Source organism: Arachis ipaensis, chromosome B1 (genome assembly GCF_059453495.1).
Source record: "Arachis ipaensis isolate K30076 ecotype BB chromosome B1, ASM5945349v1, whole genome shotgun sequence".
Taxonomy (NCBI): Eukaryota; Viridiplantae; Streptophyta; class Magnoliopsida; order Fabales; family Fabaceae; genus Arachis; species Arachis ipaensis.
Window position 1 is genome coordinate 28,782,854 of NC_142436.1, and position 9,695 is coordinate 28,792,548.

Consider the following 9,695-nt stretch of genomic DNA (forward strand, 5'->3'; position numbering starts at 1 on the left):
AACTCCACCCATTAACCCCTCCCTCCCTTCAACGGTGAACTTTCCACCTGACACATACCACCTGACTATACCTGACGTTTGCGTGGCACTTTCTCAAGCATGACACCAATGCAGAAAAGACATGGTGCACCAATTTCCTCAATTGGACAGGTGCATGCTATAACTCACGACATTTGATTAGCTCTCAAGACCAGACGCCAAAAATATGTACTCCAACTCAAGACCAAACACCAAAAAGGAACAATAATGGTACTGACAATAACCACCTAAACACAAAATCCCAACGAAGCAAAGGTGAAAAATTCATACCACATAAGGGGGTGGATTTTTTATTGAAATAAATAATTTTAAAAATTATTATAAAAATACATAAATTAATTATTTCGTTTACAGTATAAATGAGATAAATTTATACGTATTTCATTTACACAGTAAACGAGATAAGACTAGGTAATGCCTATATATAGATGTCATTTACAGCGAGGTTTTGGGCCCATTTTAAACCTTTCTACCACTTTCTCTTCTCTTCTACCCCTTTCTAACCATATTGTCGAGTAAGACGAAGATGGCGCGCACAGATGCACATGATCCCGACATTAATAGGGTGAACGCGACTTGGCACTATGCCCAGTGACGGATCCAGAAAATTTTGGTAATGGGGGCAAAAATAACAATATATTTATATATTTAAAATTTAAAATATATTAATCAATTTTTTAATATATCACATAGTATTTAATACTAGCATCTTGTTAAATATTTTATACCCATAAAAATTTATTTTTATTGATTATTTTTTATGTAATAAAAACATTATACCTTAATATTTGAAAAAAAAATCTATAAGGAACCTAACTTAAATGGACTAACTTCGATTTTTTAATATAAGTGTGTGAGAGAATAATAAAAAATTGTGTAAAATATAAAAATTAAAAAATCAAACAAATCATAATTCTTTTATGTATAGTTATAAACAATTTCTCTTTTTTTATCAAATCATTATTCAAATATTTTTTATTATTTAATTACTGAGTTAACACTCTATAATATTTATGTTATAATTTTTTTTACGGAATTAACTAATTTTTGTAGTCAACATCGGTCAATTTTTAAAAATTATTCTGTTTATCTTAAAATTTAAACTTAAAATTATTAATTTTTAATTTTAAATCCTAAATTATAAACTTAAACACTAAAATAGATTAATATTAACTAATTAAAAATGATTTTTTATACTTTTTCTAAATTTATATAATACAATAATTTTTATCATTGTATTAATATTTAATAGTATAATTTTTTTTCACACTATAAGTAAAAATTTTTAAATGTGGGGGCAAATATATTATTGTAATGGGACATTGCAAATACACATATATATTTATTATTTGAATTTTTTAAATTCAATGGGGACAATTGCCCCCACTCTTATATAGGTGGATCCGTCCCTGACTACGTCGGGGCAACCGACTTTGCGGTTAGTTTTCTTATCTTAACGTTTATGTTATCCCATATATATGTATAATCACGGTTAGACTACTTGTCAAAAATTATAATACAATTTATATCGTTAGCAACAAGTCAACGATAAGCTATAATTCTAAGAATGTGGTTCTCATTTTCTTGTAGTTAAGTTTTTAACTAGATAATTATTAATTTAGCTGTCAAATATTTTGGTAGATGTTTTTCAATCGTTGAACTTAGTTTATTGGTTACACGTTTCTTAAGTTATTAATTTAGTTATTAACTATCCAAGTAAAAGTTATTTTTTTAGTTAAGTGAATTATTATGTAATTTGTATTTACTTAAATTAAATTATTGAGTTAAAGTTTGATAATTAAATTATTAATTACTTTAGTGAATGTCTTTATTTTAAGTAACGTGTTGAGGAAATGTTTATTAATTAACTATGTAAATGTTAATGTAAAAAATTTTATTGACATAAATTCAATTAGTACATACATGTAAATTTCTGTTAAACAAATGTATACAATAGTTAAGTCAGTTTGTTATGATGATGCACGTATACAAATTTTTAATAATTGTCAACATTTTTTTTTGTTAGAGGCATCGCTTACTTCTACCTCGATGAGTGAGTTACACACTTCCACCACCGAACGTCATCGTCCCATATTCGAGGGAGGCCGGCTTCGGCGATACGGTGCCTCTTAGGGACTTCGTCTTTGCCAACTCTCTGATAACGGTATTTGTGAAGCGCTGGCGTTCGGAGACCCACACATTCCATCTACCATGGGGTGGGGCCACTATCACCCTGTAGGAGGTGACGTACCACCTTGGACTACGCACGCACGGGGAGCCAATCGGAGGATGCTTATGTGATTTCTATAGATGGTACGGTACGGAGACATGGGAGTTGGTGGAGCAACTACTTAGTACCATACCTCCGATGGTTGCACAATAGGGGGTATAGAGGAAGGAGTTGTTCTCGCTGAAGCTTACATGGCTGCGAGACTGTGTCTGCCATACGCCACAGATGGATGATCCGGAGACACTCCGATAGTATGCAAAGTGTTACATTTTGTTACTGATCGGGGGTTACATATCTAATTTACATTATAAATAAGATAGTTTACACTACAAACGAGATAAATAATTCTATGTATTTTTATAATAATTTTTAAAATTAATTTCAGTAAACAAAACTAAAAAAATATATATTTAAATAAAAATTCCCATAAGGTATACCCTGGTTGTGTCTCTCCAAAAAAATAAATAAAAAGAATGATATTTTTTCAAAATTATATATATATATATATATACTAAAATCAATCCTCAAACTTAATCACTATATATTTGTGTACCTAATACTTCTTTAACTTATTTTAAATTTATATTTTATACTTTAATATAGAGTAAAGTATCGTTTTTGCCCCTAACATTTGGGATAAATTTTATTTGTATCCCTAACATTTAAATCGTTCTATTTGTATTCCTAACATTTGTAAAAGTAATTCAATAATGTTATCATACCATCAATTATACATCATGAGCTTTAGTTTGAGTTTTAAAAATCTCTTCTTAAAATTAGAATACAAATGTTTGAGATAGAACCGATGATCCACTCCGAAAAATAGCTCATCAAAAGTTGAAACTAATCCCTACAACATTTATATAATTCACTTTTTTAGGGACATAATTGAACCTAAACACAAATAGTGGATATAATATTAAAATCGAATACATCTAAGTGAGATCTAATTGAGAATGAATACATCCAAATGAGAATAATTGAAAAATACAATCTGATTTGTTAATATAATTGATGGCAGGATAATATTAAATCACTTTTATAAACGTTAGGGATACAAATAGGACGATTAAAACGTTAAGGACACAAATAGAACTTATCCCAAACGTTAGAAACAAAAACGATACTTTACTCTTTAATATATATTTTATACTAATGACTGATTTTGACGACTGATTTTAATGAATACTTAGCATGATTTTTTCATACACTTTATTATAAAATTATTTATCTTAAAAATTTAAAAGAATACATAAAAATAAATATATAAATAATTATATTTCTAATACATTTACTTTATATATACAAGACTCTTTTTTTTACGTTAATTTTGCATTTTTTTTCCTGTTTCTTTTGTTTGTATATATGGTGCTTAAATTATTTTTTTGGGATAGTTAAATTCTAATATTATATTATAAAATTAATTATTTTAAAAATATAAATTAATAGATAAAAATATAAAAATAATTATATATATATATATATATATATATATATATATATATATATTGAGGACTATTTTAGTATGTTTATATTTTGGTGATTATAGTGTTTTAAAAAATAATGTTAATTAAAGTAATATTTTTTTATTATTTAATAATAATTTTTTTAAAAATGTTATTAAAAAAAAGTGTTACTAAAATATGAAAAAAATGTCATTTTAATTTTAACAATACTTATATTATTACCATAATTACTATAAACATACTCATGCATATTATATATATGATTTTAGTATATGATTATATTTATAGTGTCTACGGTAATAATTGTTAGAATTAAAATTACATTTTTTTATATTTTTAGTAATATTATTTTTTAAGTAATATTTTTAATAAAATATTATATAATAATAAAAAATATTATTTTAATTTTAATAATATTTTTTAAAATATTATAGTTATTATAATATAATTGTGTTGAAATGACCCTGAATATATTGGTTCACATATTATATGTCTGAATGATATACGTTAAAAACAGATCAGATAGCTAAACAAATATATGGTACAAGTATAAAATATATATTGCACTTCGAACTATAAAATCAAATCCTCAAGTAGTTGAAAAAATCAAGGAAATATATAAATAAATTTATAAACTACCAAGGTGATCATGAGATGGTTTTAAAGCATCCATGTGCACTTGATATATATCATGTCGCCCCCAATCATCATCATATACATATCATCCAGATCTACATCATTCTCTCATCATCGCATGGTACAATGCAAAGAATTTTAATTCTATTAGACTAATGAAACGGAAAATCCATAGTGATTCAACCAGAAATGGAAGGACTTGAAATTAAATGATATACGTATTAAAAAAAAGATGTTCTTGGCCAGTCAGACAGCTGCCTGAGTTTTTTAATTTTGATATGGAATGAGGATTGATATACAGCATGGTTATGGAGGTATATAATGTTTTATCAGGCTGTGATGGCTGCGCCAAATAAATCAGAAGGTCCAATTGGAAGAGTATAATTAGACGGTCCAATTACAGTAATCAGACGATATACAAATCAGACTGTCCAATTTGTATACTAACGTCCACATGGCGCGCAAGCAATGGGTTTCTGGTTGGCTTCGTTGCTTCCTATACCCTGTTCGAATGTCACCTCCTCTCAGCAGTCATCATTTTCACTCGCATACACTATTCTTTTCTGTTTGTTCTCCAACCCCACAACCATCTTTATTTTCAATCATTGTCGGACTATAAATTAAAGCAGCAGAAAAAAATAATTTTAAATACAATGCCAAGAAGATCAAAAATTAAAAAGTGAATCAGTCCGAACTTCACATTATTTATTATCTTGGGTATCTAAATTATGTAACATTTTATTACCTAATATTTTGATTTAATAAAAATAATAGTAATAATATTAGATTTTAGTAGCAATATTATAGTAGCACTAATTAGAAATTAAATATGTATATATGATATTATTATTGTTAAGTGTTAGAAATAGCGAATAAAGTAGAATTAGTTAGTTTATAAAATCTGTGAATAATTTTGATTAATAATATGATGTTTTGCTTTGGAATGAAATTTATGATTATTGATTATATGTTTTGGAATGAAATCAATTTATAAAATCTGTAGATATTATTAGGGTTAAGTATGATTTTGGTCCCTAACGTAGGGGCTGAAAATTTTTTTCGTCCCTCGCCTTTTTTTTGCTCCAAAATGGTCCCCAAAGTTTCAGTTTTTTTTAAAATCGTCCTTTTTACCAAATATATTTTTTTTATTACCAAAATACCCTTTATTAAAAAAATTATAAAATAAAATAAATATAAAATAAATAAATAAAAAAAGAAAAAAAAAAGAAAGAAAGGGGGATACAGAAGCGGGGGTGGGTGGGGAGAGAAGGGGGGGAGAAAAGGGGGGGAGGGGGGGGAGACCCATGCCGCTGCACCGCCGCCGCCGCTGCACCGCCGCCGCCCCCGCCCGCCGCCACACCGCCTTCTTCTTCTTCTTCTTCCTCTTCCTCCCGCCGCCACACCCACCGCCGCCCCCACTTCTTCTTCTTCTTCTTCTTCTTCTTCTCCTTCTCCCGCCGCCACACCCACCGCCGCCCCTACTTCTTCTTCTTCTTCTTCTTCTTCTTCTTCTTCTTCCGCCGCCACACCCACCGCCGCCCCCACTTTTTTTTCTTCTTCTTCTTCTTCCCGCCGCCGCACCCACTGCCACCCACCGCTTCTTCTTCTTCTGTGAATTCTGTTAATTGAATTTTTTTGTGAAATTTCTGGATCTGAGTTTTTGTTTATCTGAGTTGAGTTCTGGATTTTTTATGATGATTTTTTGGGTTGAGTTTTTGTTTGTCTGAGTTTGAATCTGGATATGAGTTTGAATTCTGATGAGGATGACGATGATGATGTTGATTTTCTGAGTTTTCGTTGGTGTGATGGAGATGGTGATGGAGTGACAGTGGGTGGGGGGTGGTGGTTCTGGTTCGTTCTGGTGGTGGTGGTGGTGGCATGATTTTGGGGAAGAAGGGATAGGGGCATTTTGGTCCGAATGACCATTTTAAAAAAAACTGAAACTTTGGGGACCATTTTGGAGCGAAAAAAAGGCGAGGGACGAAAAAAATTTTCAGCCCCTACGTTGGGGACCAAAATCATACTTATCCCATATTATTATTATTATTATTATTATTATTATTATTATTATTATTATGTGTTGGAATGAAATTTTAATTAACATATTTTTGTTTTAATTGTATTGTATTAGAAATAGAAATATGAATTTAAGGTAGTTTAAGTTAAGTAAAAAAATATAAATTTAATAAATTATTTATGATTATTAATAATTGAATTTAACATAATTTAGTATAATTTAGACAATAAATTAGTAAACACAAAACTTAAAATATAAATTTAATATATTATTTTATGAATAATAATAATAATAATAATAATAATAATAATAATAATAATAATAATAATAATAATAATGTTAGAGGTTATGTAAAGAAGAATATATATATATATATATATATATATATATAGATATATATATATATATATATATATATATATATTATGATTATTGAAATTATTCTAGTTATTAGTTAAGGTTAATTAATTTTTGTTATAAGCTAATAAATATGAATCTAGGAGTTTTGTATAACAGATTTAGTATGTTTGAACTTTGAAATACAATTATACTTGTAGTTATAATGGACATGTGAGCATAATTATGTTATTGTTAATATAATTATATTATACTGGTAGTTATAACAAAAATGTGAAATTATAGGGTTTACGGATGTTGATATGTGACCACTTAAATGCCACCAGATCCGTACAACCAAATTGTTGAGGGGCATTTATGGAAAATTGATTTTTATCATGTTTCCCAGGTTGGATTCATCCAATGTCAGTCAGCAATGATTAATGCTCTAATTGAGAAATGGCGGCCTAAGACTCATACATTTCATTTTCCGCTTGGTGAGTGTGCTATGACATTGCAGTATGTGGCGGTAATTCTTGGTCTGCCGACAAATGGTCATCCGGTTACAGGACCGACCATGAGTAGTTTTGAGGCCTTAGAGGCCGACTGCTTGCACCAGTTTGGGTTGCACCAAGAAAGGCGGACTATAGAGGAAGCTTTATAAAATTGACGTGGTTTTGTGGTTTGAAAGATCGCATAGTCTTAACTGATAATATTCACATTCTGAGGTACGTAAAGTGTCACATAATATTGTTATTTGGGACAATTCTGTTTGGAGACAAGTTGGGTGCGGTGGAGCGCTAGAAATTTCTGCCTTTGCTCTGTAACTTCGTTGGGATCATACAGTTTAGTTGGGGATCGGCATGCCTTGCACACTTGTATAGATCATTGTATAGGGCAATTCGTGTCGACTGCAAGTAGATGGATGGTCCACTGACACTTTTGCTTACTTGAGCTTGAATCCGACTAACATTTCTTGTGCCGATACCTGGAAATCCCCGAGTGTTTTTGATTATGAACAAGTAAAAATGAATAAATGTATGTGTTGAAAGAAGTACTAGAAACTCTATTTTATTTTTTACAAGATAAGCTAACTAGAGATTGTCTGACGACAAATGGCGTAACTGGGATCATGAAAACTTTGCTTACCGATATCATTCGCTTGCGCACTATAGGAGGTTGTTGGATGATCTTCAAGAAGGACATATATGTTGTAAAAAACTAGTACCTACTTTTATTTGGTCAATGAATTAATTGTTGTGTAATCATCTAATGCTTTCGATGTGTCCAATTTGTTTAGCACGCTTATGGCATTGAACGCATCAAGCCAGACGTGATTCCTTTAGACATCCCTCATCATTCGGTTATTTAGAATACCACAGTATCGCTCATATCTTTCAAATGCGTCGAGTGGCATGCATCTGATAGATTCAGGATGCAATTTGGCTTGATCCAGGGCGTTCCTAATCAAGAGCGGGATCTAGGTGCATCACACAACGAAGTACTAACTAGACCTAAGAATCAAGATTGGTCTGACACCCACTCTTTTTGGGTGATGCAATGGACCAATCGATATAGTCACGTTCTTGCTAATGACTTGGTGCCTTTACATTATCCTTTGAAAATTTACATGTATTGGTACCGAGGAGCATTCGGTGCCCACTTGCAATTGTCAGACCTTGTATTTCAAGAGAATCCAGAGGGTCCTCTAGCACATAATTAGGAGAATCAACAGTAAGAACCACCAGCACCGCCACCGCACAACAGGAGGTTGAGTATTTTACACCATATGTTCTTCACACCCATCCGTCAGATTATTTTACACCATTAGTCCTGCTACATCAACAGTATTGGAGTGGTCCACAGCTTGAGGCAGGGGAGTAAGCTTCATTCATCCAGCTGCTTGGTTTCATGGCTTCGGGGCCAGGTCGCTCACATTCAGGTAATTATGATGACATTCCCACCGACCAGCTGGCACATCTGAGTGGTATTACTCCAGTTAGGAGGTTATTGGATTTGAGACCTCGGGTTTGCACTTCTTCTGATAATTTTGGAGGTAGAATGTCTGTTGACTCGAGTAGGAGTGCTGATGCCATAGGAAGGATTATATATAATGGAAACCCTAGGCGTATTCCAATGAGTCTAATTCTGAAGAGCAATAAGGCAGTTGATGATGAAACTGATGACTACCTAGTAGACCATCTGGATAGTGATGGCGACCATGAGGACAACGATGAGGATGAGGATGATGATGAGGATGAGAATGAGGAAGATGAAGGCGATGTCGATGATGAGCTGGCCGGTCAAGATGATGAAGATCGCGGTGATGATCCAGCGCCTAGTGCAGGTAAAGCAAACTATTGGATTCATTACATTGAATATGTTGGGTTAGAGCCTTATCTTGTATTTTGAGGAAGAATTTGTTTTGATTAGTTGCACAGAGGTTTGTGTTGTATATTGATAGTTAATTTGTTTTGATTAGTTGCCCTCCGCATGTCTTGTATTCTGATAATGAATTTGCTTTGATTAGTTGCCTAGAGCATTGTGTTGTATATTGATAGTTAATTTTCTTTGATTAGTTGCATAATGCATGTGTTATATTCTGATAGGAATGACTACAAGTGCAAAAGGGAAAGGCTACAACCTTAGAGCTAATCCTCCACGTCGGAGCACTAATCGGTTTATCCCGTCCACTTTTAACAAGGTTGCAAAGAAATGTAAAAAGTTATACAAAGATGTGAAGTGAGCGATGAGAAAATAATGTGTTTGATGTTGTTAATTAAGTTGTGGGTAACTATTTTGGTTTGAATGTATGGATTGACCATGTATACTAAGTTTTTGTGACCTATTTTGGGTAGAATGTATGGATCGATTAAGTTAATTAGATTGTTGTTACTATTTTGGTTTGATTGTATGGATCGACTATGTTAATTAAGGAGTTGTAACCTATTTTGGTTAGAATTAACGGATC

At 31.6% G+C, this 9,695-nt stretch overlaps 1 pseudogene; it reads left to right on the forward strand.

Moving 5' to 3' along the window:
• Positions 1–8,354: 8,354 nt before the first annotated feature.
• Positions 8,355–9,470, forward strand: LOC148576065 (uncharacterized; annotated as a pseudogene).
• The last annotated feature ends 225 nt before the right edge of the window (positions 9,471–9,695 follow it).